Below are 23,344 nucleotides of genomic sequence, written 5' to 3' on the forward strand. Positions count from 1 at the left end.
TGGTCCTAGATAGTTTTGGAGGTACTAGTGACTAAGTACATCTTGGAAATAGTGTGTATTTATTTTCTAGCTGGTTTTGTTGCAGAAAATATTTGCATATAAAAAATATAAGCATATATAATAAAATGGGAGCCTTAATCAAGTGTTTACCTTTGAGCAATTGTAGTGTTGATATCCTGGACACAGATACGTCAGCCATGTTATTAGTGGCTAAAACCCAAACAGCGAATAGGAAAATCTAGAAATAGAATAGCTCCAGAAGATTTCTGTAGTGGCCACCTCGTGGGGAAAGAGGCTGCGTTGTAATGTACGCAGTATGGCTAACAGGGATTGGCCATTGACTGGGTCTGATGGCAGGAGGCATAAGAATGAAGACAGTGCTGAAGTTTAAGAGCCCATGGAGTATGAGAGAACTTGATTTGAGTACATTTTTGCCCCGTGATAGGGGCAGTAAGAAGCCAGCAGTCTTCCTCCCGACAAGTTCCCACTCATTGCAAAATGGCTGGGAGAAATGGTTGTTTTAAAATTGGAGGAAACTTCCTTTATGGGCAAAACCTCACTGTGGCTTTGTGTATTTAGGCAAATAGGACTAAATCTAACAGACTGTGGAGGAATAGCGCCTTCGATTGCTTGTGTACAGGTCTCCAAAAATTGAGTCACTACCCTGACCACGGAAAGCTTGTCCCTTCGGACAAAGGAAGGAACCTTTTCTTACCGCTGAGATTTCGAAATAGTGGTCAGAATACTTGTTCTGTACTTGTTTGTTTCATAGAAGCACTTAGATTGCTGAATCTTTTGACCTTCTGTGAAACCACGTAATTTCAAAATATAGACCCTGGACAGTGAAGGGGATCGATGCCGTTTTAAGCTTGGAATTGTATCAGAGGAACAGAAAGATTCTGAAAAAAAGTCTAAAAATAAATTACTTCCAGGTATTTGTCATTCCTCATTTCCCTTTATTTCACTGGGAAAATCTCGATTCGGTGTTTCTTTGTTTAGCTTTTTCAAATGTCAGGTCTCACAGATCTATATGGACTTGTAAGAAACCTAGATCACCAAAAGCTACATTTATAGCTCATACTAGGGGTTCTTGCGGTTCCATGATAGTTGGCTGATAGATCAAGTCACATGTCAAACTAAGCCCTGACTAACTCGGCCCATATCTCTGGCATTTAAAAACTTTGCTGCTCTCACAGAGGATGTGTAATAATGCTTCTCTATCAGGCTGTTTTCACAGGCATATAACTGAGTAAAGCCTCTCTATGACCGTTGCTATCTGTTCCTTCTGTCCTTTACACTGTGAGTTCTTGCTTTGTAATGTGTCATGAAGGTGAACTCTGGAAACAATAATGGGCCCCCAGTGAGATGGCAGTTTGCAACATGCAGTAATGCCCCAGGAGTCGGGGCAGTTTGGGCTTGGACAGAGCTGTCACACAAAGGCATTGGTTGGGTAACAATCTTTCAAGGTGGTTTTGGTGACTGTGCCAGAAAAGTCACATCTGTGTGAGCTTGGGTCAGAACTATGCAGGCAAAATGGAGGAATCACCAGGATGAGTTGGGTATTTTTGGCTGGTTTTGTTTTGGCAGGGTGAAATAAAAACTGAACCTGTGCAGGTTAGCTGAGCAATTACTACAAATCCTTCACTTGACTAGTAACCCAAGGTCTTAAGTAAGGCAAACAACAGTGCTCCCAGCAGCCAAAAGTAATGCCATTAAGTCCACCAGGGCCTCACCCAGTGCCTACTGCCAGTTGGTTTAAACGCCTTTGAATGCAAGTCGAGTACACAGTAAATCAGGGCTCGTCCTCTTAGCTAATTATCACGCACGATTCATTCATTCAACCCGTACTTAGGTCTCACTCTGGGCTAGGTTCTCATCTTTCAGTTCTTAGATGTCATTTCCTCAAGGTGACCTTTGGAACCCCCTAAATTCCGTCCAGTACTTCCCCCTTTAAGATAGTTATCACACTTGTTTTAAGCTAAGATGTCAGTCCCCCTAGGTAATGAGTGTCTCATTCACGACTATATTTCCAGTGCTTAGCACATACTAGGTGTTTAAAAAATAGGTGCCAGATATATGAATAAAGGAATAAGAGAAAGTAAATGAGAAGGACCGGTATGGTTAGAGGCAGCCATGCAACAGGGAAAAACAGCCCCAGATAACAGGGAAGGGGCAGAAAGTACAGCAGCCTTGAAGCTGTCCCTCCATGTCAGCCCAGCTCAACCATTTACATTTCTAAGGATAACTTTGGTTCACCAAGAAGAATGTGCTCAGTAGCATCTGTTTAAAATAATAGGGGAGACTACAAATCATTTTATACAGATTTTTATCCAAGAAAGTAATAGTTTTCTTACTTCAATACTTAAATTCAGTTATTTTGGAAAATTTCATATATGACTAATTCTTTATTCCTACAGTTACAAGGTACCAATGAATACATTTCTCACTCATAAAAATGTAAAAAGAGAATGGAAGAAATGCATAAAAGAAAACTTTATGTAATAGGATTAAGTCAAGTAAGTGCTTTGAAAAAATAATATTTTAAACATTATATATTGAGGTTTAAAGGCAGTAAAATGCACAACTCTTGGGTATACAAATTGATGAATTTTACACACACACGCGCGCGCGTGCGAGCCCTTTTGCAGGTGACCATTATTCAGACTTTTATCACCATAGATGAGCTCTGGCTGTTCTTGAACTTCATAAAAATGGAATCATACAGTATGTGCTCAATTGTATCCAGCTCCTTTTACTCAACCTTATGTCTTGAGATATTCATCCACATTGTTTCATGTAACTCTAATTTATTCTTTCATTGATGCATAATATTCCTTTGTAAGAAAGGGCCACAGTTTAATAAATTTGGGAGGCATTGAAAACACGACTGTATGAGCTGGAAATCCTTCCCCATGTGTGCCAGCTCTTTAAACTTAAATGACCTCATAAAGGGTGCGGTGGAAGTGTTATCACCTGAAAGGGTGGAAGGAGAGGAATCTATTTCTGGGAGTGTATTTGCCAAGCACTCTGCATGGGCTGTTCATCTAAACTGGAACCATTGTCCATGGAGGCAGCTGCCACTGCTTTGCAGATGAGGAAACTGAGCCTGAGAAAAGATTCATGACTTCACCATTGGGCTGAACTAAACACACAAGCTGTTAGCTGTGGCAGACAGAAATCCGGTCCTGGCAAAGACGGTGCCAGATGGCTGCTGAGGCTGTGCCACCTCCTTAATGAACACTGGGCTTTCATATAATAGTACGCACTTGTGTGTTTCCTGTCAAAAGCCAGCCATTGGCCTGACATTTCTTAGGTCATCTCTCTTTCCCTTCAAAGTTTGGCTCCCTTGTGTATTTTTTATTCTCACCTTCCTTTATGAATATCTGTCTTGCTTATGTATAATTTACTTTCAGATGCACATGGTATATATTCTAAAGTCTGTATTTAGAATATTTTTGAGGTGTTTCTTTTTAAAGATTAGGTATTAATATTTGTGCATAAAGATGTATTCAATCACCATAGGAAAGGTTGGTAAATTTCAAATCAGAATTGCTGAGAAATGGGAGGCATATGTCAGGTCTTTCAAAGTGGGGTTTGAAGTACTTTAAACTCTAACTCACAGACAGCTCTGCATGACCCAGTAGGTGTCAAAGTCTCTGATTCAACTGACCCTCTCAGAAATGAACAACGTTTCAAAATGTCCTTTTCATTACTACCTTCCTCAGTTTTCCATTCTACAAATATATGCATTCACAATCGCAACTATTCTATTTTTACTTCACAAGTTACCACCAACTTCTAAATGTGCTTCATTTAGAATAACAAAAGGGAGTATATACCTTTTAGAATATTTTTATAGCTGTGGAAGAAAGAAGTTATGTTTTTTTTTAAAATATATTTTTCTTGTTTTCAGAGAGGAAGGGAGAGGGAGAGAGAGATAGAAACATCAATGATGAAAGAGAATCATTGATCGGCTGCTTCCTGCAGCCCCCTACTGGGGATTGAGCCAGCAACCCGAGCATGTGTCCTTGACCAGAATCAAACCCAGGACCTTCCAGTCCACAGTCCAATGCTCTACCCACTGAGCCAAACCAGATAGGGCAAGAAGTTATGTTAACTTCACATTAATATCACGAGGCACATCAGTGTGGCCAGGTTGTCATTTCAGGGAGGCTGCAGCTAAACTGGTGGGCCCACCCTTTGCAATGGAAGACAAGAAAATATCCCGAAATCATCTCAGTCAAATATGTTAAGTCACTTCTAGAAAGAGCAAGAGATGCCCAGAATCTTTGCTTCAAAACCTTTATTTTCACGTTAGTAGAAAGCCCCTTGCAAAGTGGTCATCAAAGATTAGAGTTGATTCTTTTTAACCTTATGAGGAACATAAAGTATCAGAACATAACCCCAGGAACAATACCTTGTATTTGTATGCTTTTAAAAATACTTTCTCAAATAATTTTTGTGGTTACCTTTAAAAGAAATTCTGAGATGTAAAATATACTCATTTTGTATACGAGAAAGCTGAAATAAAGAAGCCTTTTCCATATGGCACTTACCTTTCCACACATTTCCCAATCTCCGGCTGTTCCTATTAGGATTAACTGAGATGCGGTGCAGTGCGTGAGAGTATCTGGCACATCATGGGTGACCAGAGGCTCTTAATTTACCTTCCCCTCAAGCAGGATTCCCTGGAAGGAAGTTTGCACATGTGAACGCAGCTAGACTTTAACAGTGAATTCAGAAAATTGAACACCGTCACATGGGACTTTTTTTTCTTTAAGGATCGTGAAACATCAACATTTAAATGAGCCATTGTTAAAGTAAGTGCTGCCTCTGTGTCAATCACAAATGCAAACTTGGACTCTGAATAGAAACAAAAGCTTTCATTCTGCTTTTCTAATAAAATGGCTTCTTATTGTAAAGCCGTAGAAAGGCCTACTTTTACTTTTTCCAGTTAATTTTATTTATTTCCAATTCATTTCCAATTTAATTTTTAAGTTAAAAATGTTAGAGCACTTCATGTGTACAGTCCCTGATGTTGTTTAATAAGATGCCAGAGAAAGTAAGATTGTACAATGAAGGTGTAAGACGTGGGCATCTACACACACGTACATCCACACAAATGATTTAATATAATCATCCCATGTACGTATAACATGATGAGGGCTTTATTTGCAACATAAAATGATAGTTAAGTATTTTAATGGGAATTTTAAAATGAAATTGAATTCCATAGGAAACATTATCAGGCTCTGAGGGAGTGGAAAGACACTTGACCAGGAATCAAGGAATTGATCCATTCTGGGTCTTCCTCCGAGCTAGTTCTGTGACTTCGAGAAACTTCTTCATTCTTTGAGCTGCTCCCTCAGCTGTAGTCCCCTCACATTATATGTTGCTCAGGAGTATTCTGTTGTTTGTGCAATGAAAAGTATTTTGTTTTTAATTCTAGGAAATAACATTGATTTGGATGTTATATTATTACTGGAGGCCTGGTGCATGAGATTCATGCAACTCGGAGGGTGGTGGGGGTGGGGGCCCTCAGCCTGGTCTGCACCCTCTCGCAGTCCGGGAGCCCTCGGGGGCAGGGAGCGGGCCTAAGCCAGCAGTCAGACATCCTTAGCTCTGCAGTAGAGGCTGGAGAGGTTCCCACCACTGCCACTGTGCTCGCCAGCCACGAGCTCTGTGGGAGTGCACTGACCACCAGGGGGCAGCTCCTGTGTTGAGCGTCTGCCCCTTGGTGGTCAGTACGCATCATAGCAACCAGTCATTCTGCCATTTGGTCGATTTGCATATTACCCTTTTATTATATAGGATTATATACAGAAAACTTCAATATCAGAAGATCCTAGTATCTATGAAGCTTATAGTCCAACCCACTCTTTACCTTTGCAATAAGAAAAATTAAGGAATCTTCTTTTTATTCTGAAGAATAAAAAATAACAAACAATCTCTTTCATTTTTATGATTTGCTTTCAGAAGTTGGTAGTCCTTGGCCCTCCCTAAGCATTCTTTGATAGAGAACCTGCTATTTGCAAATATCTCAAAAATGGCCTATTTCTGGTCCACAGAAAAAGTGTGGCCAAATTAAGGAGTGTATTGTGAACAAATTAAGTTAATGGGGATAATTTTTGGTGGGTAGAGATCTTCGACACAAAGAAGTAATCCAGTATTCTATTAATTTATTATTCTAGTAACAAGGTTCTATCATAGAATCTGAGAGGGAAAACTACAGAAAAATAAAAGTAGAAAGAAACAGTGTAATTCACAAAAGAGAAATTCGGGTGTATAACACAAGGAAGAATGCCGAAATCACAAATAACCTGCAAATTAAAGCAACAGTGAGCTTACCATTTCCTTGCCGTGAAAGAATCTAATTACTCATACATGTCTGGGGCCACACAAATTGCTATGCTGTAGCAGGAAAACAGTTTGGCAACGTATGTCAATGACCTTAGGAATGCTTAAACCAGTCCTCACACCAGTGGGATCCTGTTAGAAATAAAAAAATGCAACAGAGGAACACCTGAAAAATCAGAACCCCCAAATTTCCACCAATGAGAGGTTTATAATTTTATGTTATATTTCTATCTCAGTTCCTCTTTCTTCCCTATGGTCTAGCTCTGAGAGAGATAATGAGAATGAATGTATGTTTATATTCCTCCGCCCCTCCTCCCTCTTTGTTTATGGATTTCTTGTATTATCAGAGTGGCATATAAAAAATGTTGTCTCTGCCCCAGCCTGTTTGGCTCAGTGGATAGAGCATCGGCCTGTGGACTGAAGGGTCCTTGGTTCGATTCCAGTCAAGGGTACATGCCTGGGTTGTGGACTCGGTCCCCAGTAGGGGTTGTTCAGGAGGCAGCCAATCAATGAATCTCTCTCATCATTGATGTTTCTATCTCTCTCTCCCTCTCCCTCTCCCTTCCTCTCTGAAATCAATAAAAAATATATTTAAAATGATAATAATAAATAAATGTTATTTCTAAAAGTAATTACTGAAATTTTAAGTCTCCTGCTGGCAAATCCGTAAGATAATGACAGTAAACACTGTCCAAGGTGAAGGGCAGCAGAAAGCAGTGACCATGGGGAGATTATTGACCTTCCAATTGTATGCTGCTAGTAAGATACAAGCTCCTTTCAAGCTCTTGGATTCTGAGCTTTTTCAGAATGTCCAGGACTGGCATTGCTTGTGCCCATGGCTTCCCCTTTGCTCCCCGCTCTCCCAAGGCAAACCTGCAATTCACCTGTCATGAGTAATCCTCAGGCATGAGCTGAGTATACCTTCTCCTCCCAGTTCCGTCTCCAACTGTTGGCTATCAGCACCACCCCAATCCTCTCCAGACCTCGCCTCCACCTATCCTCTTCCTGCTCTAAGATCACTGGCAGGGAGGACTCCCCGGCCCAGTGCAGACACATCAGACTTCTATTTCGTCTGTTCTGCCCTCTCAGCTTTAGGTTCTGATTTCAAGTCTTTGTAGTTCTTGTTTCAAAGTCAAGGCGTGAAAAAAGGAAGATATAAATATCAGATGTTAGTCACTGATATGTCTGTTTAAGCTTAACAAATTCAACTTTTTCTCAAGTTCTGTATCATTGAGCACTGACTGATTCACATATAGTTATTAACGTCTCTCCCTGCCACGCCTCCCCTCCCTACCAGATGAAAAAATACCATCTTAGCTGGGGAGCACATTTGTCAACAGCTCTTGGGGAGTCCATTCCACTTCCTCCTTCATGCTTGACTTCCCCTCAATTCAAGCCAGGCTGGTGTCATCGAATGAAGGTCTGCACTTCTTTTTCTGAACAAAGTAACAAGGACTCATCAAACAAATATGCTTGGGAAATATGTCAACAATAGTTACGATACAGCAGGTGACTTGTCCAACTTGGCATCTCCACCCAAGACGTCAGACAGGCAAACCTGCTTTTGTGGACCACGCTAGTGTTGAAGACCATCTGGGTGGAAACTTTGAACTGGGGAAGGCAGGAGAGGGGTGGAAGAGCATGTGTGTATGCTGGGGCTTGTAGGGAAGGTAGTCACTGGAAGTGGTTTTGTGAGTGTTTAATGCTGGTGCAGGGAGGGAATTCAGCCTCTGGAGAGGAAGAGCTAGACCGAAAAAAAACAAACACATCACTTGAGCTACTGAGCTTTATTTAACTTTCATCTGACTCTATTTTATTATTTTTTAAAAATTTGTAATCCTCACCCAAAGGTATGTTTTTACTGATGAGAGAGAGAGAGAACACATCAATGTGAGAAACATTGATCGGTTGCCTCCCATACGCGCCCAACTGGGGAACGAACCTGAAACCTGGGTATGTGCCCTGACCCAGAATCAAACCTGCAACCTTTCTGGAGTATGGGACGATGCTCCAACTGAGTCACCCGGCCAGGGCTCATCTGACTCTTTATTGAATCTTGGAAAAGGTGGCCAAGAATTCTAAGTGCATTAAATGGGAAGGGCATTGATTACATTAGTTCCTTGTCCTCTACCAAAGTGGACACATTTCTAAGACTGACTGGTCTAACTCTGCCCCAAATCTCTTGTCCAGGAGCTGCTTTATCAATCTAGCTAGACCTGTGTTTTCCAACATGGCAGCCAGTAGCCACATGCAATGCAACTGTTTCAATTTAATTAATTCAAATTAAATGAAATAATTTAGTTCCATGTTTGCACATTTCAAATGTTCAGTTGCATGTGCTTAGTAGCTACTGTATTGGACAGTGCAGATAAAATGTTTCCCTCATCACAGAAAATTCTGTTGGACAGCACTGATCTAGATGCTTGTTTTTAGGATCTGACAGTATGAAGTATGAGCTGTGCATCCCTCTAGCCTCTGAGGTTAGAACTGTATGCAGCAGCAGAATTTAGATCTGTTTTACAGACCACCCTCCTTTCTGTTGTCCACATCTTCTTTGCCTTACAATCTTCATTATAAGTATGGCCTCAAGTTGCCATGATCAAGTTCAAGTTTAGATTATGCTCGAATTAAGACTGAGAGTGTTTCCCTGTGTTCATTTCACTCTTCATGATAAACAAAACCATCAGGTGAGCGTGTATGCACATTTGGACTCTGAGTTAAAATTTCACTCCCCTGGGATCTCTTATTTTATATTGTTTTTATTTTTTCGACGTTGTGAAATTCAATGAAGAATGTAACTGTTACCAGAAACCAGTTTAAATATTGACCTTGCAGACATTTCTTCAAAACCTAGAACTTGAAATTTATAAACAAGTGAAACCTGAAAGAGAGACGTAATACAGAACCAAAGAATGTCAAGGACTGTAGCCCGTGTTTTCTGTGATGGATTAGTTACTGGAAAGCTGTGGTTAAAGGAAAACCTAGTAAACCAATCGAGTTTTAAATGTATTGAAGAAGCATAAGAGAATAATGGGATAGATCATTTTGTAAAGAAAAGGGTTATTTTGTTAGGTGACATAAACCACCTTCCAGTTATCTGTTTGGTAAATTCAGGAGTTCATGTGTTGTATGGTTATCTTAGTAAGGCCAAATTCATTAAATACAAAATTAAGTCCCGTTGTTTAGGGTCAAGTAGATGAACATTTTATTGGTTATATTTCTCTCTTAAACATTTTTTCTGGTTGCATTTCTATTTTATTTTTTTAATCCTCACTTGATATTTTTTCCATTGATTTTTTAAAATATATTTTTATTGATTTTTTTTTTTTTTTTACAGAGAGGAAGGGAGAGGGGTAGAGAATTAGAAACATCGATGACAGAGAAACATCAATCAGCAGCCTCCTGCACACGCCCTACTGGGGATGTGCCCGCAACCAAGGTACATGCCCTTGACCGGAATCAAACCTGGGACCCTTCAGTCCGCAGGCCGATGCTCTATCCACTGAGCCAAACCGGTTAGGGCTCCATTGATTTTTATAAAGTGAAAGAGAGAGAAAGTGGGAGGGAAAGAGAGAAAGAGAAACATCGACATGAGAGTGGCTGGGGATCGAACCTGCAATCAACGTGCAACCAAGATATGTGCCCTTGACCAGGAATCAAATCCACGATCCTTTGGTCCATGGGCTGATGCTCTAACCGCTGAGCCAAGCCAGCCAGGGCTCTGGTGGCATTTCTTAATGTCATAACCATGTGTGTTATAAATGTTTAGGCATAGGTAATAGCTGTGGAGGTGTTTTGTTTTTTTTCCCTAAAGGTTTTTAAGCGTATTATGCCATCTTTATATTAAAAAAATATTTATTGATACTTGTAATTATATTACTATGGAGTTTGCAAACGAGACATTTATTGAATGATTGAATGAATGAATGGATGGGTGGATGAATACTATGTCTAATTTAATATGACTAGTCCACTGATTCTAAAACCTGCAGTTATGACCTGAATGTTGCTAATTCATTCAAAGGAGAATTCTAACGCAAAGGAGCTTACATTAGAATTTTTAAAATTTTAGTAACAAATTGAGCTTACATTCACTTTAACTTTAAAAAAGGAAATCTATTATAACAGTACTTTTAATGAAAGAGGTGTGATATTACATCTATGACAGAGTCTTATAATTTCAAATTTTTAGGACTAGCCATTTGATTTTTGTAGTCTTAATATAAGTGTGGACTATTTGGTTTCAAAAGAACATTTAAAAATTTCATATTTGCATTGAAGTTTAGAGGGAATAAATATAATAAATTCCCATATGCCCATTATACAGATTTAATAGCTTTAAAGATTTTGCTATGCTGTGACATCATTCCCTCCCCCTTCATTTTTAAAGTTTTATTAAAGCAAACCAAAGACATCTATTATTTTTATTTCTAGGACTTTAATATACATCTTTAACAATATGGCGATATTTTTATATAATCACAATGTCATGATTATACCTAACAAAATTAACAGTAATTCCTTGTTATCATCTAATACCCAGTTCACATATACGTGATCTTAATAATTTCTTTTTACTGTTGTTGTTTTTTCATTAGGTTTATCAGAGAATGCTTGTTTTAAGTATCTTTTTCACCAACATTTTATTATTATAATGTCAAACATACAGCAAATTTGAATTTTTATGGTAAACACTCACATACCCCAAATTTAGATTCTGCCATATTTTGCTATAATTGCTTTATTATGTATCTGCCCATCAATCCATTTCTCTATCCATTAATTCATTATATTTTTTGATGACCTTCAAAATAAATTGCTGAACATTGGACACTTCTCCTGCAATACTTGGTTAACTAAAATTCAGTATTTGTTTACAGTTTTTTAAAGATAAAGTTTGCATATAATGAAATGCACAAATCTTAGGTATACATTTACTGAGTCTCAACAAAGGCATACCCTGTGTAACCCGCATCCCCATCATGATAAAGAAGTTCTCTTCATGCCCCCACCAAGTCAAATCCCTGCTCCTGCCCCCCCTACCTCCCACTGATGTGAAATTTTTCCACTAGTTAGTTTTTCCTGTTTTAGAATTTCATATAAATGGAATTCACTCAGTATGCACTCTTCTTCGATGTAAGATCCCTTTTACTCCCAATTTTATGCTAATGAGCTGGATCCATTATGTGTCATGTATCTGATTTATTTCCTTCTGTTCCCGAGTAGCATTCCATTGTATGACATATCACAGTTTGTTTATCTATTCCCCTATTGATAGATGACTAAGATGTTTTAAGTTGTAGGCTATTATAAATAACAGTGCCATAAACATGCTTTAAAAAAATTATATATATAATTTTTTATTTTTTTATTTTTAGGGAGTGGGAGAAAGAGATAGAAACATCAGTGAGAGAGAACCATCTATTAGCTGCCTTCTGTAGCTCCCCAGTGGAGATTGAGCCTGCAACCTGGCATGTGCCCTAACTGAGAATCAAACCGTGATCTTCTGGTTCATGGGCTGATGCTCAAGAACTGAGCCAAACCAGCCAGGCTGCTATAAACATACTTTTTTTTTTTTTTTAATGTATATTTTTGTTGATTTCAGAGAGGAAGGGCGAGGGAGAGAAAGATAGAAACATCAATGATGAGAGAGAATCATTGATGGGCCACCTCCTACACACCCCCCACAGGGGATGGAGCTGGCAACCTGGGCATGTGCCCTGACCAGGAATCGAACCCTGGAGCCTTCTGTCTGCAGGCTGATGCTCTATCCACTGAACCAAACCAGCTAGAGCTATAAATATTCTTGTATAAGACTTTGTGAACACGTTTTTATTTCTCTTGGTTGAATACCTAGGAGTACAGATACATTTTTAAAATAAAATGAAGCTTTTAACCAGAATATTAACATATAGCATAACTAATTATTAATCTTCATTATTATGGTATTTAAAAACTTCACCTAGCTGGATAAACTCATAATGCTCAATTTTGAAGAGCATGCCCATTAAATTGCAGTGTTTCATCAATAAATTGGAGCTTTGCCGAAACCGGTTTGGCTCAGTGGATAGAGCGTCGGCCTGCGGACTGAAGGGTCCCGGGTTCGATTCCGGTCAAGGGCATATACCTTGGTTGCAGGCACATCCCCAGTGGGAGGTGTGCAGGAGGCAGCTGATCGATGTTTCTCTCTCATCGATGTTTCTAGCTCTCTATCCCTCTCCCTTCCTCTCTGTAAAATATCAATAAAATATATTAAAAATAAATAAATAAAAATAAATTGGAGCTTTAAGGACACCTGATTCCTTAAGACATTAGTGGGCTTTTGAGCTAAAAGAAAATAGCTATCACAATGCCACTTGAATTATAAATTGATTTGGAATCGATCATAAAATGAATTTTACATGAAGTTTGGATTGAGAGAAAGGAAATTTGACCTTTAGTCCTGCCCTACCACTAACTAATAGCTTTGTCACCTTGTGAAATAATCCAGTCACCACCAGGAAATGAGCTGTTGAGCTGGACGATCTCTAAGGTGTGTTTCAAGTCAGCAAACATTTCTCAAGTTTGTGCTAAGCTTTGAGGACACAGGTGGGAATAAGATATCTTTTGGTCTTCAAGGTGTTTATAGCATACAAGTGCTAGATTAGATGTGTCTGTTATATTGCTGATTCATTATAATAGATGTGTCTGTTATATTGCTGATTCATTATGTACCACATGTTGGGCAAAGCACAGTATACTCAATAGATGAACGAATGGATGGAAGCAATATCAAGACATTATAATATATCTATGATCAGTGTACCTATAACCAGCCATAACGTAGACACAGTATGCTGTCTGTTGTAAGGAAGTGTTCTTGGGGAACACACAGGGAAATGATTAAATAAGATGTGACTCTGAAGTTGTAATTGCTTCCTCACAGTTTTTAGGGAGAAAAGAGTCTAAATAAATAGCAGTCTCATTTCTTTTTTCTTTTTTTAAATTGAGGTAAAGTTGGTATATAACATACTAGTTTCAGGCATACAACATAATTTGATCTTTCTGTTTTTGTTAATCCTCACCTGAGGATATTTTCCCATTGATTTTTAGGCAGAGCAGAAGAGAGAGGGAAAGACAGAGAGAAACACATCAATTGGTTGCCTCCTGCACTGCTGGGGAGGAGCCTGTAACCGAGGTACATGCCCTTGACCAGAATCAAACCCGTGACCTTTGGGTCTGCAAGCCGACGCTCTATCCACTAAGCCAAACTGGCTAGGGCACAAAGTTGCATTTCTGATGTAGGAAAACTTCTCCATGCTATTTCTAGTCACCTGAAAATTTAAATAAATGACATTTTATAATCAAAAGGCCTTCTTGTTAATGTATAAAACCCATATACTGTATATCTTAAATTTTACCCACTTTGATGTATTTTTTAATGACCATGAGGTTTTTCTGTTTGAAAATTTTTGCATTGCAATCCCCCCTTATTTGTGTATTCATTTAATAAGTGTTTATTGAGTATCTACTATTAACATGAGGTGTGAGTTGTTAATGCGTAGAGATGGTAATGCCTGAACTAACTGAATAGACTCATCCAAAGCTAACTGTAACAACCTCTCCAGTTTGTTAAAATACCAGCCACATTTATACAGTGTGTTAGAAATGAAAACCTCTTTGTGTATGCATCTTATGTTTCTAGCAATTAAAGTTTATTATATCCACTGTCAGACTTACTTTTTAATAGAATGTTGTACTAGTGTTTGCTTTCCAAGGATCCCTCAGGGGAATTTCTAAATTGAGCAATAATTTAGGTATATTCAGGAAAGGGAATTTAAAGAAGCATCAATGTTAGGTAACTGGCATTCTGGGATATATATATATATATATATATATATATATATACACACACACACACACACACACACACACACACACACACACACACTAGAGGGTTCACTGCTGATTACATGTGCAAACCAAGTGCATATTTACCAGACTAAGCAAAACCAGCTTGCTCATGAAGTAAATTCAAACTAAAATGGACATTAGAGTTTTAAAGGTAGGCTGGTAACAGCTCTGGACATTTGTCTCTGCCTTCCAGAATTAGAGAATTGTTTTTAAATAATGAGCATTACAGTTCATCATATAAAATGAAGGAAACTTGTTTTGAATTTGTATTCTCTTAGTTTTCATTAGTTTTTAAATCTATATAAAAGCCTAAGCGACCATTGGATCATTTGACATGCACAGACCACCAGGGGGCAGACGCTCAGTGTACAGGCATGGACACATGGAACAGACTGATGAATCTCAGAGGGAAGCAGGGAGAGGGAGGGTGGGAAGAGATTAACCAAAGATCTTATATGCATACTAGAGGCCCGGTGCATGGATTCGTGCACTGGTGGGGTCCCTCAGCCTGGCCTGTGGGGATCGGCCAAATCCGTGCACTGGACCTCCGACATCCCCGAGGAGCCCTGGATTGTGAGAGGACACAAGCCAGGCCAGATGTGTGCACCGGGCCTCTAGTAATCATATAACTGTATTTGTACACATGAGTCCTCTGAGCAATCCCAGTCAACACAGCTCAGGACAGCAGACACAGATATGATATCCACAGGTGACAGGGCCTTTTAGGGACTGCACTTCAGTGGCATTAGGCTATGATCACTGCAAAAAAGCTCTATCCATGAACAAGAATTTTCTGTAAGCTTCTACTACTACTACTACTACCACTACTACTACTATACACACACACACACATCTGACAACTTTCCATAAGTTAAAATATAAGGAACTTCTAGGAGGAACCTTCTTTAATTGGAGTGTCCTTCGTCAACTTTCCGTTTGAATGCCAGCACTTCTCTTCAAAGATGCATCAGATTAGTACCACTCTTCTGATATACCAAAAATAAAATGCCCTTTTCAGTAAGGGCAAAGAGGCATGAAGTAAAATTTTACTAGGAGGGAAAGTGGCAGCTTTTTATGAGACCTGGAGAGGATGTTTGTTGAACTGGAAAAAATAATAGGAAGAATGAATGGGTCAGGTGAGATTACTGTGTGACCTACTTGGCTACCCATCCCCATAAAAATATATACCAAAGAAAAGAGGTCTAGTGAGACCCTTTTTGTAAGTGACAGAAACCCAATTTCAAATAGTTTAAGGAATTAATCAACAAACAAAGATATCAAATTACACACAAAAGTTGGGGCAAAAGTTGGTTTACCATTGTAAGTATACAAAACACAGTTTCTCCTTGTAATACTACTTATTAATTATTGTATTATTTTCCATACTAACAACTGTAAACCTACTTTTGCCTCACCCTGTATATATTTACTTAATTAGAAATTCCAAAGGGTGGACTATGATGGGATCAAAGGATTCAAAATAGGTCATCAGGATTTTTTTCCCATCTATATCTCTGTTGTCCTCAACGTTGGTTTTATTTTTTGAAAATGTCAGGCTTATATTGTTCATACAACTCTCATTCCTAAGGAAGACCCTACAGCTTTCTTATGCCCAGAGGGACTCTGGTTCACCTGCATGGTGCCCCGCACCCGAGTTCTAGGACATGGAGGGTCTTCTGTGGGAAGGGGGACGGGCAGGAGAAAGTAGGTATCTTTTATGCTCCTGGGCTTCCTTTCCTCAATGCAGGTGCTTCACTGATGTCTGCCTTAGGAATCTTATGCCAGGGGCTCCGAAGTTGAATTACACCATGTTCCCTGCATGCATAGATTTACTGACTCTCGGGGTTGTTTGTTTAGGCAGCTAAGCCTCTTGATAACTGCTGGAGGTTTTATCATTTCAGCAAGCGTTTGCTCTGAGAACACTGCGTGCTTGACTTGTCTCTATTGAGAAACTTTATCATTTCTCTTTTAACCAAAGGGAAGCCCATTTGCAAATATCTAGTTCTAGAAGTTAGTGTCAAAGTACAGGTCTGATCAAGAAGGAACCCACATTATCAGCATTATCTCTCTGTTTTGTTTCAAGAGCAAGATAGCCTCCTGAGCAAATACTGAGGGAAAATATAGGCAGCGTGGTATTCTGCCATGTATTACAATTACTAAGGACTTGCTTTAGCTTCCCTACTCATTTGCATACTTGTTGAAAGTTCAATTTTATGTCTCTGTTGCCTGATACCACATAATAGGAAGTCAATATGTATTGAGTGATTGAAGGAAGAGTCAAGGATTTTCTTGTGGACCATTTTACTGGATGTTTTAATTAGCTAAAATTAGAATTATGGGTTAAAATTTACAGTATTAACCTCCGGATATCCACATTTCATTGTTATAATATAAATTTATGATAATACCTATATAATACAATATAGAGATATATTATAATTAATATCTTCAAAAATAAAAACAGATGCCCAGCTTCCTTTAATTGAGTTAGGCCTTGATAATACTCTGGCTGGTGTGGTGAGGAGTCCTTTTCAGTACAATTTTTCTTCTTCTAAATTCCTAGAGTCCTTTGATCACCTGGTATGTGCCAAGTGTTCTGTGGACACATTGTCTATTGAGGTCTCACAGCCATTCCCTAAGCCTCCTTCTCAACCACGGGGAGAATTAATCCTTCTCTTCTTCATAATACCATCTACCATGGCATTTATCGCACTGCATTGCAGTCATTATTTGTTTATATTTGTGTCTCCCACTAGACTATGAGTTTTTCAACTATAGAGTCTGAGTCTTCTTCAGGTGTGTATTATCAGTACCCAGCTCATGGTGAGAACTCTAGAAATATGTGATCTTCATGGTACAAATTTGACATCTGAGGCTTGTCCAAGGTTTCTAAATAGAAAGTGATACGGTTAGTTGAGCTTGTGTCTACCAGACTCTACAGATTGTTTTTGTTCTGTTCACCTGCTCTGGGAAAGCAAGATTGGCTGGGGGATGAGGATGATTGAGGAAGGGAGGTATGCGGGGAAGATGAAGGAGAGTTGTTGCTTGCTGCAGCTGGGAAGGAAGTTTGGCAGTGGTCTGACCCCAGACTCCCATCCCCAGCAAACCTCACACACACTTGTGCACGCAGATACCTTGGGGGACTTTCGTCTCAGAAGGAGTGCTGAGTGAGCAGGGACCAGAGAAAGCATTTCCTTGGGAAGGAACTGTAACAGAGCTGGAGCACTAGGTCGTCCACCTGGACATAAAAGTATTATTGTCATACTGGAACCTTCTCTGTAATGTTGTGTGGTGAGATTTTTGCACTTGAGGTTCCAGTCTGAAATGAAATTAGAGAATAATATGTAGCAGGAACATCATAGTTCCCACAGCTGCATACTTGAGTTTAATTTCTTGGACATGATGGTTGGAATGGAAGAGATGTAGGGAAAGCTGCATCTGCCATATGTCCACTCTCACGTGCTTGGCTTAAACAAACAAAGAAACAAACAGCCCAGCCTGCATGGCTCAGTGGTTGTGCATCAACCTATGAACCAGGAGGTCATGGTTTGATAGCCGGTGAGAGCACATGCCCAGGTTGCAGGCTCGATCCCCAGTGTGGGGCAGGCAGGAGGCAGCCGATCAATGATTCTCTCTCTTCACTGATGTTTCTCCCTCCCTCTCTCCCTCCCTCCTTCTCTCCTCCCCACCCCCCCTCCTTTGACTCTTCAAAAAAAAACAAAAAACAAAAAACAAAAGGGAAAAATATCCTTGGGTGAGGATTAACAAAAAATGAAGTAAAATCTTAGCTTTATTTGGGATATAATTTACATACCCTTCACCTATTACAATTGACTGTAATTCAATTAAATGGGTTTTAGTATATTCACAAAGCTGTGCAACCAACATTATAAGTAATTTTAGAACATTTTCATCACCTCCCTAAAAATTCCTTGTGCCCACTACCAATTACTTCCCTTTTCTTCCCACCCCTCTACCTCCAACCCCCTTCTCAAGCCCTATACAACCTCTAATCCCCTTTCTGTCTTTATAGATTTGCCTATTCTGAATATTTCAAATAAATGGAGTCAATATAATATGTGGTCTTTGAGACTGGCTTCTTTCACTTAGCTTTCAAGGTTCATCCATGTTGTAGCATGTATCAGTACTTTGTTCCATTTATTACTGAGTAGCATTCCATTGTATGAATATACCACATTTTACCTATCTATGTATTTATGTATCAGCTCATGGATATTTGGGTTGTCTCTACTTTGGGGCTATTATAATGCCGCTATGATCATTCATGCACAAGTTTTTATGTGGTCATAAGTCTTGGGTATATACTTAGAAGTGGAATTGCTCAGTCATATGGTAACTCTTTGTTCAACCTTTTGAACACCCATCCAACAGTTTTCTGATGTAGCTGTACCATTTTACATTTCCACCAGAAGTGTATGAGTGTTCCAATTTCTTCACATCATTGACAAAACTTGTTACCAATCCTTTTTATTATAGTTATCCTATTGGTTGTGAAGTGGTATCTTGCATTGATTGATTTTCCTATGTTAAAACTTTGCATGCCTGAGGTAAATCACACTCAATCATGGTGTATAATCCTTTATATGTTGCTGAATTCAATTTGCTAGTATTTTGTTGAGGATTTTTGCATATGTATTCATAAGAGAAATTGATGTAGTTTTCTTGTGTCTGGGGTTTGTAGTGGGGTAATACTGGCCTCATTAAATTGAGAAGTGTTCCATCACTTCTAGTTTTTGGAAGAATTTGTGAAGGATTGGTGATAATCAGACTTTAAACATTTGGTAGAATTCACTAGTAAAGCTAGTTCCTGAGCTTTTCTTTGTGGAAAATATTTTTTAATTACTAATTCAATCTTTTCATGTGTTATAAGTCTATTCAAATTTTCTATTTCTTCTTGAGTCTGTTTTGATAATTGTGTCTTTTTAGGAATTTGTCTATTACAAGTAGTTTATCTAATATGCTGGCATACAATTGTTTATAGTATTCCCTTACAATCTTTTGAATTTACATGAGGTCAGTAGTGATATCCCCTCTTCTATTCCTAAGTTTGGTAAGTTGAGTTTTCTCCCTTAATTTTCTTGGCATTCTAGGTAAAGGTTTGTCAATGTTGTTGATCTTTTCAAAGAACCTACTTTGATTTCATTTATTTTCTTTATTGTTTTTTTTATTCTCCATTTCCTTTATTTCTATTTAAATCCTTGTTCTTATTTGTTTCCATTCCTGCTGTGTCAAGTTTACTTTGCTCTTCTTTTTCTAGTTTCCTAAAGTGGAAGGTTAGGTTGTTGACTGCCTTTTAATTGCCTTCTTTCTCTATCTCACAAGACAATTTGTGAGCTTAAATGACCAATGCTGAATCCGTCAGTGCCTTCAGACTTCCTCCTTGAGAATAGTGACAAGGCAACTGAATACATGAAGCAGGTACACAGAGGAGAACTGAGGAGCGCTGGCCTCTCACTGTGATGGCGCCCCCGTGGCACTGTGATTCTGGGATCAAAGCATGGGCTCTGGAGTCTGGCTGCCTGGGTGTGAATTCCGTCTCTGCCACTTAATAGCTGTGAAACTTTGGGCAACTCATTTAAGTTCTTTAAGCCTCAGTTTGCACACTTGTAAAATAACCTGGCAGATAGTCACTACCTCATAGTGTTGTTGTAAGGAATAAATACGCTAACATGTGATGTACTTAGCCCAGAGTTGGTACGTAGCAAATGCTCAGTAAGGATTAGCTATTCTTATTTTTTGTTGTAGTTGTTGTTAGGTCAGATGGGTTTATGCTGAGCTAACTCTATGTAAGGTAGCTACAGAGCCCTGGGTTGTATTTCCATTAGTTTGTACTTCGCTGACCATCCATGACCTCACCCGAACATGCTACCAGGATGAACCTCACCTCTGTTTGCTACCAGGTGCTGAGACAGATTTCCTACTGGGATGTGGCAGCCCTGGATGTTACTTTCAAACAAGAGCTCTTTTCTTGAATGAGCACAGACATTACTTATTTGATCATCCATCCAGACTTCAATGATGATCTGAGAACCACAGCAGGAAATATTTTCCTAAACAAATTTGAAACAAACTCAGGATGGGAGTACCATAAATTATGAAAATGGTATCACTAGCCCAGCCAGTGTGGTTCAGTAGTTGAGCATCAACCTATGAACCAGGAGGTCACAGTTCAATTCCCAGTCAAGGTACATGCCAGGGTTGGGGCTGGATCCCCAGTGTGGGGTGTGCAGGAGGCAGCTGATTGATCAGGTTCTCCTCCTGAGGTGGGGGCAGAAATGCCCTTCTCTGAACCCCCTTTAGGAATTCACATTCAAGTCCCGTTATCTGAGGCTTTATGGGGGTAGCTTGTTCTCATTGCAGCTTCTAGGCTCATGGCTGCCATTATGTGCCTGATGGGCATTTCTCAGGAATAAAAAAAAGTACGGATATTGTTATTTTCATCCTTCAACCAAAGAATGACCATTACTTTCACAAGAAGAAAAAGGGTATGGATCAGTGCTCTTCTGGAACCTTGAGTTAGCCTCCTTTAACATGTAAATATAGCTACTGTAGTTATTTATGAATGGTATTAGCTAAGATAATCTCAAACCTTCAAAAAAAGCAATATTATGTTAACTATAGCTAGGTATTTTTATATTACTACCATTTGAATATAAATATTAAATATTAAAATAATAGGCAAGCATTATTTTAATAATAAGTTGCTTCTCTTCCTGAAAATATAGAGTACTTTCATGCATACTGCATATTTTTTCCTCACAACATATCTGAGGTTGATACAGGGAAATAGTTATTTCCATCTTACCTATAGGAAGAAGAAATAAAATATTCTTTTTATCAAAAACAACACTAAGTAGAAAATATGTGGATACACACATACATACACACGCACAAAGACAAACCTTAACACCTGCTTTTTTTTTCTGGCCCCGAAGGTGTAGAGAAATTATAAAATACGAGAGAAAACATAAAGAAAAGAACTCAAATCTACAAATTGATAATTAGCCTTCTTTGGTATATAAATCAAGAAGTTGAATTATATCCAAAGATTGGTGAAAAGTATATTTGTTTTTTGGAAGACTGAATTTAGTATGAATAGTCAGAAATATTAATAATAACAAATTTCATTTATTTATTCATATGTGGAGCATGCCATATGTTCTTTGTTTAGCCGTGCTTACAAATAATTATATAAGATGGGCACATGAGGTGTTGAGGAGCCTGCGTGCTGTGGGCTCTAAAATTAGACAAGTAGTGTGGCCTGGGATCAGCAGCACACATATCTCTCCAGGTTTGTAGTTCGATATTAGTAATCAGTATTAGCTGTCAACTATTTCCCAAAACTTTTAGGCCACTAGCACTTTATATTATTTTTAGTCCGGCCAGCATGGCTAGGTGATTGAGCATCGACCTATGAACCAGGAGGTCACAGTTAGATTCCCAGTCAAGGCACATGGCCTGGGTTGCAGGCTACATCCCCAGTGTGGGGCATGCAGGAGGCAGCTGATCAATGATTCCCTCTCATCACTGATGTTTCATATCTCTCTCTCCCTCTCCTTTCCTCTCTGATATCAATAAATTATATTTTTTAAAGAAAAAAGAATGACAAGATGTCAAGCCACACACACACTGAGGCAGGTGTAAAGGGGTGTGTGTGTGTGTGTGTGTGTGTGTGTGTGTGTGTACTCTACATCATATCTAGACACTGGGTTTTGATAGGAAATAAATAGATTGTGTAGAGGTGAAATCACTATCCACAAGGAACATCTCAGTTCCCGAGACTCTGATTCATTCTAGTTTCCTTTTTGTATCATTCAGTTTCATCTGCTAATCCTCAATAAAAGCTCCACTCTGATATAAAAGAGCTAAGAGATGACCCTTGACCATCTAAGGCTGCTCCCTCCCAGGGAAGCACAGGGACTAAGCTTTGGTGGCTGTTGGGATTTTAGGTCCCTTCCACGCCAGTGACGGCTTAAAGAAGTACTGGCACTAACTTCTGGGATCCAAAAAGAATCCGAGTCCCTGTTTGATATTTAGATTTCTATTTAAAAATTCAATTTGAATAAGGTTGAACATATTTTTTATGTTTATTGGCCATATAATTTTATTTTTCTGCAAACTGTCCATTCTTATCTTTGCTCATATTTCTTGTTATCTTTTTCCTAGTTTTGTAAGAGCTCTTACATATTAAGAAAATTAACTCTTCATTGAACGTGCTGCAACCCAACTCATTTGTAGTTTGTCTTTTATTTCATTTTAGTAAATATTTCTAAATTCTATTTAATGCTCAGTTCTTGATAGAAAGAAAAGTTTAAGTTGAAATTTAGATAAATTCTCAGTGTCAACCTTGGCTACTATGTTTGGTTGTTTAATTTTTCAACCCAAGTTCAATTACTAACTGATGTCTCTTCTGACACATATGTATGTTCCTATAGAGTCTAAAATGGAGATTTTTAAAATATAATAATTTCTACTTCTTCATTTCTAGAAGAGAAGTAAATACCACTAATGGTATTTTGTTTCCTCAATTAATCATGATTTTTTTTGTAGTTTTATTTCCAATCAATGCATTAGTGACAACCACTCAAAAGAAACTTAATAAGTAGTTACTGTTAATCACATGCTTCTCTGTTTGAGGGATGTATCTACTTCCTCTTCATAAAAGTGTATTTTCACAGAAAGGTGTATTTCCAATTTAAAAAATTGTCCATTTGAGTAATTACAAGGAGTCATGACACTCTTATTTTCATTAACACTTCAGATCAAAGTGATTTTCATATAAATTTTTCATAGTTTCACTTGGAACTCGGGAACTGATGATTTCGGTGTTGGCATTCTAAAAACATACTGTTAATAAGCTGCTTTCTTGCCATTTCTTGGCTTCCCTGTCTGTAAGACAGAGCTGGAGAAATGAGGTGCTTTCAATCACTGAGGTGTCAGAGGCACATATGCATTTCAAATCAGAAGCCTGGAATCAATCCAGTAGCACTGAAGAGGCACATACACGCATGCTCCCACTAGTCAGAGATAGCAACTGGCAATATGCTTTTCCTTCCTCCTAATGACTCCATAG

The 23,344-nt window shown here is 38.7% G+C and overlaps 1 protein-coding gene across 4 annotated transcripts in view; it reads left to right on the forward strand.

Annotated features, from left to right (window-relative positions):
* Positions 1-23,344, forward strand: part of RBM47 (RNA binding motif protein 47) — a 165,308-nt gene that overhangs the window by 92,237 nt on the left and 49,727 nt on the right. The gene's annotated exons all lie outside the window — the stretch shown is intronic.

This window comes from Plecotus auritus (assembly GCF_963455305.1).
Source record: "Plecotus auritus genome assembly, chromosome: 1".
NCBI classification, from domain to species: domain Eukaryota; kingdom Metazoa; phylum Chordata; class Mammalia; order Chiroptera; family Vespertilionidae; genus Plecotus; species Plecotus auritus.